The 7,500-nt window shown below is 49.2% G+C and overlaps 1 protein-coding gene across 1 annotated transcript in view; it reads right to left on the bottom strand.

Annotated features, from left to right (window-relative positions):
* The window catches only part of LOC109886394 (synaptotagmin-17-like), a 31,576-nt gene extending 26,074 nt beyond the window's left edge, over positions 1-5,502 (bottom strand). Inside the window, exon 1 of the mRNA XM_031814201.1 lies at positions 5,323-5,502. The gene's annotated coding sequence lies outside the window, so the exon portion shown is untranslated. The remainder of the gene's footprint in view (positions 1-5,322) is intronic.
* Between the last annotated feature and the right edge of the window lie 1,998 nt (positions 5,503-7,500).

Below are 7,500 nucleotides of genomic sequence, written 5' to 3'. Positions count from 1 at the left end.
AACATGGGCCCAGGAGGCTCACAGAGATATTAGTATCCACAGTATTCTGTTCTTAACCCTGGGCAACATGGGCCTGGGAGGCTCACAGAGATATTAGTATCCACAGTATTCTGATCTTAACCCTGGGCAACATGGGCCTGGGAGGCTCACAGAGATATTAGTATCCACAGTATTCTGTTCTTAACCCTGGGCAACATGGGCCTGGGAGGCTCACAGAGATATTAGTATCCACAGTATTCTGTTCTTAACCCTGGGCAACATGGGCCTGGGAGGCTCACAGAGATATTAGTATCCACAGTATTCTGTTCTTAACCCTGGGCAACATGGGCCTGGGAGGCTCACAGAGATATTAGTATCCACAGTATTCTGTTCTTAACCCTGGGCAACATGGGCCCAGGAGGCTCACAGAGATATTAGTATCCACAGTATTCTGTTCTTAACCCTGGGCAACATGGGCCCAGGAGGCTCACAGAGATATTAGTATCCACAGTATTCTGTTCTTAACCCTGGGCAACATGGGCCTGGGAGGCTCACAGGGATATTAGTATCCACAGTACTCCGCCAATTATCCATTTTTCAACTCAATACTCAATACTCAATGAGTATTCTCTCATTTTTTTGTTTAATTTGTTTCAACATAAATGCGCTGTAACGTTCTGATTAGGAGGGGGCCCCTCATGAATTTGCATCAGTCACAAAAGGGGTCAGAACCCCTCATCTACCACACATTGGTGGTACCTGCCACCTCAGAGGATGGAGCTCCTCTGAGTCCACGTGAAGGACCAGAAACACGTGTTATTGGCTAATGTGGTTGAAATGTTCCTTATCCTTCAACTAGGGAAATCAGACAGCTATACAACAACGACATCATCATCATAACTACTGTGTGTGTGTGTGTGTGTGTGTATGTGTGTGTGTGTGTGTGTGTGTGCGTGCGTGCGTGCGTGCGTGTGTGTGCGTGTTAACGACTTTCTGGCAGGATGAACTGATTGTTTCCATGGCGATAGTGATACTTCTGTAAACACAGCTGTCTGCATCTCAAAGGGGTGGCAGGGAGCCTAGCGGTCAGCGCGTGGGGTCAGGAACCCAAAGGTCACGAGCTCGCCTGGCGGTCAGCGCGTGGGGTCAGGAACCCAAAGGTCACGAGCTTGCCTAGTGGTCAGCGCGTGGGGTCAGGAACCCAAAGGTCACGAGCTCGCCTAGCGGTCAGCGCGTGGGCTCAGGAACCCAAAGGTCACGAGCTCGCCTAGCGGTCAGTGCGTTGGGTCAGGAACCCAAAGGTCACGAGCTCGACTAGCGGTTGGCGCGTGAGGTCAGGAACCCAAAGGTCACGAGCTCGCCTAGTGGTCGGCGCATGGGGTCAGGAACCCAAAGGTCACGAGCTCGCCTAGCGGTCAGCTTGGGGTCAGGAACCCAGAGGTCACGAGCTCGCCTAGTGATCAGCGTGGGGTCAGGAGCCCAAAGGTCACGAGCTCGCCTAGCGGTCAGCGTGGGGTCAGGAACACAAAGGTCACGAGCTCGCCTAGCGGTCAGTGCGTTGGGTCAGGAACCCAAAGGTCACAAGCTCGCCTAGCGGTCAGCGCGTGGGGCCAGGAACCCAAAGGTCACAAGCTCGCCTAGCGGTCAGCGTGGGGTCAGGAACCCAAAGGTCACGAGCTCGCCTAGCGGTCAGTGCGTTGGGTCAGGAACCCAAAGGTCACAAGCTCACCTAGCAGTCAGCGCGTGGGGTCAGGAACCCAAAGGTCACAAGCTCGCCTAGCGGTCAGCGTGGGGTCAGGAACCCAAAGGTCACGAGCTCGCCTAGCGATCAGCGCATGGGGGCAGGAACCCAAAGGTCACGAGTTCGAGTCCTCGAGCCAACAAGAAGAAAAATCTGTCAATGTGCCCTTGCTCATACTTGAGAAAAAGTAAAGATACCTTAATAGAAAATGACTTAAGTAAAGTTATATTTGAGTAAAAGTATTTGGTTTTAAATATACTTAAGGTACAAAATTGAAATCTAAGTGCTTTATCAAAAATAGAAACAAAATCAAAACGCAGCATCTTCGGGGAGGATTTCTGTGTTTAGAAAGTGACATGTCTTGAAGACTTGAGGGCTGACAAGTAGTACTTTAAAATAGTTCTACTGAATGACTTTGTAGTACTTTAAAATAGTTTTACTGAATGACTTTGTAGTACTTTAAAATAGTTTTACTGAATGACTTTGTAGTACTTTAAAATAGTTTTACTGAATGACTTTGTAGTACTTTAAAATAGTTTTACTGAATGACTTTGCACGACTGCACTTAACCCTAATTGCTCCAGGGTCGCCTTTGATAACGGCTGGTCCTGGCAGAGGGGGAGTTGGGACATGCAAAAAAAACACATTTTAAATGTGGACAAATATAAGCAATGGGTTGCAGCCACTATGCTGCTGATGTAGAATATCTCTAATAACTACTGACACTTTATATCAGAATATCTCTAATAACTACTGACACTTTATATCAGAATATCTCTAATAACTACTGACAATTTATATCAGAATATCTATAATAACTACTGACACTTTATATCAGAATATCTCTAATAACTACTGACACATTCTATTAGTGAGCCAGGTCCTTCTGTAGGAAAATACACAACTTCTCTTGATGACATGTCCTTCTGTAGGAACAGACACATCTTCTCCTGGTGACAGGTCCATGACCTTCTGTAGGAACAGACACATATTCTCCTGATGACAGGTACAGGTCCTTCTGTAGGAACAGACACATATTCTCCTGATGACAGGTACAGGTCCTTCTGTAGGAACAGACACATCTTCTCCTGATGACAGTTCCAGGTTCTTCTGTAGGAACAGACACATCTTCTCCTGATGACAGGTCCTTCTGTAGGAACAGACACATCTTCTCCTGATGACAGGTCCAGGTTCTTCTGTAGGAACAGACACATCTTCTCCCGATGACAGGTCCAGGTCCTTCTGTAGGAACAGACACAACGTCTCCTGATGACAGTTCCAGGTTCTTCTGTAGGAACAGACACGTCTTCTCCTGATGACAGGTCCAGGTCCTTATTTTTCCCTGTCGCCTATTATTCCATTTGTCTCTGCCGTCACACACACGAACACACACGCACACGCACGCACACACACACACACACACACACACACACACACACACACACACACACACACACACACACACACACACACACACACACACACACACACACACACACACACACACACACACACACACACACACACACACGAATGAACACATTGTACTGTAGTGTAATGACGGTAGTGATAACATGAGACTGCATCCTGTCTGGGGATCCTGTTCTGTTCTGCTCAGAGGGAATTTAGTTCTATTAAAACACCATTAAAGGAGCCATCAGGGATTGTTGCATCCAGTTCTCTCAGCGATGTACCAGAACAGGTGACGAGGTGATGAGCTTGTTGTGTTTGGAATCCCGGATTGCCCCTTTAATATCACTGGCCAATGCTGAGAGGAATCTGCACAAACATGTTTACTCATTTGTTTTACTCCCCTCCCTCCCTCCCTCCCTCCCTCCCTCCCTCCCTCCTCCCTCCCTCCTCCCTCCTCCCTCCCTCCCTCCCTCCCTCCTCCCTCCCTCCCTCCCTCCCTCCCTCCCTCCCTCCGTCTCTCTCTCTCTCCCTCTCTCTCTCGCTCTCTCTCTCTCCCTCTCTCCCTCTCTCTCTCTCTCTCTCTCTCTCTCTCTCTCTCTCTCTCTCTCTCTCTCCCTCCATCCATCCATCCCTACCATCCCTTCCTCATTCCCTCCCTCCTTTCTGTTTGTCAGGACATATAATTCTAGTCAGGACTTTGTACTGGACACCTAATTCCCAGCCATTCCTTGGGGATCATCAAGGACCCTTTGTGTCCATGGCGACAGCTGGCAGGGAGATAGTTGTCAAGGTAACGGGGCAATCTAAAACACATGGATTTAGGAGAGGAGGGAGGGAGAAGAGGGAAATGAACTTAGGGGAAACCAATAGAGAGTGGGGGTGGGTGGATGGGGACAGAGACACCTCATGTTTTTATAAGAGTCAATAGGCCTAAGTGCACTATTTAGGAACTAGTGTTTCATTTGGGAGGAAGACTGAGTCTCCATGATAGTAAACAGGTACTGGTATATGGTCTGTATCTCAGACTGAGTCTCCATGATAGTAAACAGGTACTGGTATATGGTCTGTATCACAGACTGAGTCTCCATGATAGTAAACAGGTACTGGTATATGGTCTGTATCTCAGACTGAGTCTCCATGATAGTAAACAGGTACTGGTATATGGTCTGTATCACAGACTGAGTCTCCATGATAGTAAACAGGTACTGGTATATGGTCTGTATCACAGACTGAGTCTCCATGATAGTAAACAGGTACTGGTATATGGTCTGTATCTCAGACTGAGTCTCCATGATAGTAAACAGGTACTGGTATATGGTCTGTATCTCAGACTGAGTCTCCATGATAGTAAACAGGTTACTACTGGTATATGGTCTGTAACATGCTATGCGGTTCCTACTCCTGAGAGACAACAGTATCGGTACAGTGTGTGTGTCTCCAACATGTCTATCTTAATCAGTAGAGCAATGCTTCAGCCAGACCTTTGGTCTCTGTCACACACACACCCTCAACCACAGAATGAGCTCACCCAGAGTGCTGACGTCAACATCAGGTCCCTAGAGAGACTAGCAGAACATGGGGGTTGGACTGGTCCATTACAGCACAGAACAGGGGGGTTGGACTGGTCCATTACAGCACAGAACAGGGGGGTTGGACTGTTCCATTACACCACAGAACAGGGGGTTTGGACTGTTCCATTACACCACAGAAGAGGGGCGTTGGACTGTTCAATTACAGCACAGAACAGGGGGTTTGGACTGTTCCATTACACCACAGAACAGGGGGGTTTGGACTGTTCCATTACAGCACAGAACAGGGGGTTTGGGCTGTTCCATTACACCACAGAACAGGGGGGTTGGGCTGTTCCATTACAGCACGGAACAGGGGGGTTTGGACTGTTCCATTACAGCACGGAACAGGGGGCATTGACAGACCTGGTAACAATCTGTAATGATGATTGACTATATCCACAGATCTGTTGGAATAGGTTTAAAAGTGTATCCTTCTACTTCCTGAGACTGATCTAACACAACTGGACAAGTGAACGTTGTGGGCATGTGGGCGTGTGTGTGTGAGTGTGCTTTCGTTCATGCGTGTCTGTTTGTGTGTGTGTCTGTGCGGTGGTCCGTCCGTTTGTGCACTTAAGTGTGTGTCTATGCATGTGTGTGTGTGTGTGTGTGTTAACTCACAGCCAGGAGGGGGTCTGAGCAGGGAAGGGTCCCAGTATCTCCACCTCCTCATCATTGGGCGGAAAGCAGCACTCCCAACACCACAACAGACATGAGTGACACGACCACCGACACAATAGACAGTCAGTTAGCCTGGCCAGCACACCCTATAGAGAGAGAGAGATGGGGATAGAGAGAGAGAAGAGAGAGGAGAGAGAAAGAGAGAGAAAGAGAGAAGAGAGAAAGAGAGACGAGAGAAAGAAGAGAAAGAGAGAGAGAGAGAAAGAGAGAGAGAGAGAGAGAGAGAGGAGAGAGAGGAGAGAGAAAGAGAGAGAAAGAGAGAAGAGAGAATAGAGAAGAGAGAGAAGAGAGAGAGAGAGAGAAAGAGAGAGAAGAGAGAAAGAGAAAGAGAGAAGAGAGAGAGAGAGAGAGAGAGAGAGAGAGAGAGAGAGGAAGCAAGCGATTCCAAAACATTCCATAACAAAGCCATCACCTACAGAGAGATGAACCTGGAGAAGAGTCCTCTAAGCTAGCTGGTCCTGGGGCTCAGTCCACAGACCCCCAGGACCAGTGGAGGTTCTAGCTTGTATGGCTCCCTGGGCGAACCCCCCACTCCCAAAAACCCCCCAACAAATAAAAGTCAATTGCACACATTTCAAAGGAGGAACATAAATATCCTCCCTCCTTCCCTCCTCTCTCTCCCCCTCCTTCATCCTCCTTCATCCTCCTTCCCTCCTCTCTCTCCCCCTCCTTCATCCTCCTTCCCTCCTCTCTCTCCCCCTCCTTCATCCTCCTTCATCCTCCTTCCCTCCTCTCTCTCCCCCTCCTTCATCCTCCTTCCCTCCTCTCTCTCCCCCTCATTCCCTCCTTCCCTCCTCTCTCTCCCCCTCCTTCCCTCCTTCCCTCCTCTCTCTCCTGCTCCTTCATCCTCCTTCCCTCCTCTCTCTCCCCCTCCTTCATCCTCCTTCCCTCCTCTCTCTCCCCCTCCTTCATCCTCCTTCCCTCCTCTCTCTCCCCCTTCTTCATCCTCCTTCCCTCCTCTCTCTCCCCCTCCTTCATCCTCCTTCCCTCCTCTCTCTCCCCCTCCTTCATCCTCCTTCCCTCCTCTCTCTCCCCCTCCTTCATCCTCCTTCCCTCCTCTCTCTCCCCCTCCTTCATCCTCCTTCCCTCCCTCCTCCCCCTCCTTCATCCTCCTTCCCTCCCTCCTCCCCCTCCTTCATCCTCCTTCCCTCCTCTCTCTCCCCCTCCTTCATCCTCCTTCCCTCCTCTCTCTCCCCCTCCTTCATCCTCCTTCCCTCCTCTCTCTCCCCCTCCTTCATCCTCCTTCCCTCCTCTCTCTCTCCTTCCTTCATCCTCTTCCCTCCTCTCTCTCCCCCTCCTTCATCCTCCTTCCCTCCTCTCTCTTCCCCTCCTTCATTCTCTTCCCTCCCTCCTCCCCCTCCTTCATTCTCTTCCCTCCTCTCTCTCCCCCTCCTTCATTCTCTTCCCTCCCTCCTCCCCCTCCTTCATCCTCTTCCCTCCTCTCTCTCCCCCTCCTTCATCCTCCTTCCCTCCTCTCTCTCCCCCTCCTTCATTCTCTTCCCTCCTCTCTCTCCCCCTCCTTCATTCTCTTCCCTCCTCTCTCTCCCCCTCCTTCATTCTCTTCCCTCCCTCCTCCCCCTTCCATCTGATAACTACTACTGAGAATCTCATCTATCATCCCTGAGCTTCCACTTCTCCCACACTCTGACGTCACCTACTAAGGAAAGGACCTGAATGACAGCATTGTCGGCAGTTAAATGCAACAACACAACACTATTTATAGAAAACAATCTATTAAATATGTTTTTTTGGGCACTGTAATTTGTTAGCATGATTAGCACAGTGTTTTTTGTTTATGGTAGACGCAGCTTGTTTTCCATTCGCTAATCAGCATTGTCAACGAGTTCAAAGCATGTGAATGCATCCAACTGGTTTTTCCTACATCACAACAGGTAATTACCACCTTCCCACTCGGTTATGAACACAGCTTCACACATGATGACTCATCTCAGCAGAACTCCCTGACGTCATCAGCGTGCGCCCACAATACGCATCAAAGATCTTTTCCATTTCCCTTTTCATAGTCCTATTTTGACTTGGTAAACATCCTCATTCCCTGTAGCAATCAGCAGTATTGAGAAACACCTTCATTCTACTCTCTCTCTCTCTCTCTCTCTC

The sequence above is a fragment of the Oncorhynchus kisutch genome, unplaced genomic scaffold (genome assembly GCF_002021735.2).
Source record: "Oncorhynchus kisutch isolate 150728-3 unplaced genomic scaffold, Okis_V2 Okis06b-Okis10b_hom, whole genome shotgun sequence".
NCBI classification, from domain to species: Eukaryota; Metazoa; Chordata; class Actinopteri; order Salmoniformes; family Salmonidae; genus Oncorhynchus; species Oncorhynchus kisutch.
Note: the sequence above shows the minus strand (reverse complement) of the source record. Positions and strands in the feature narration are given on the sequence as shown.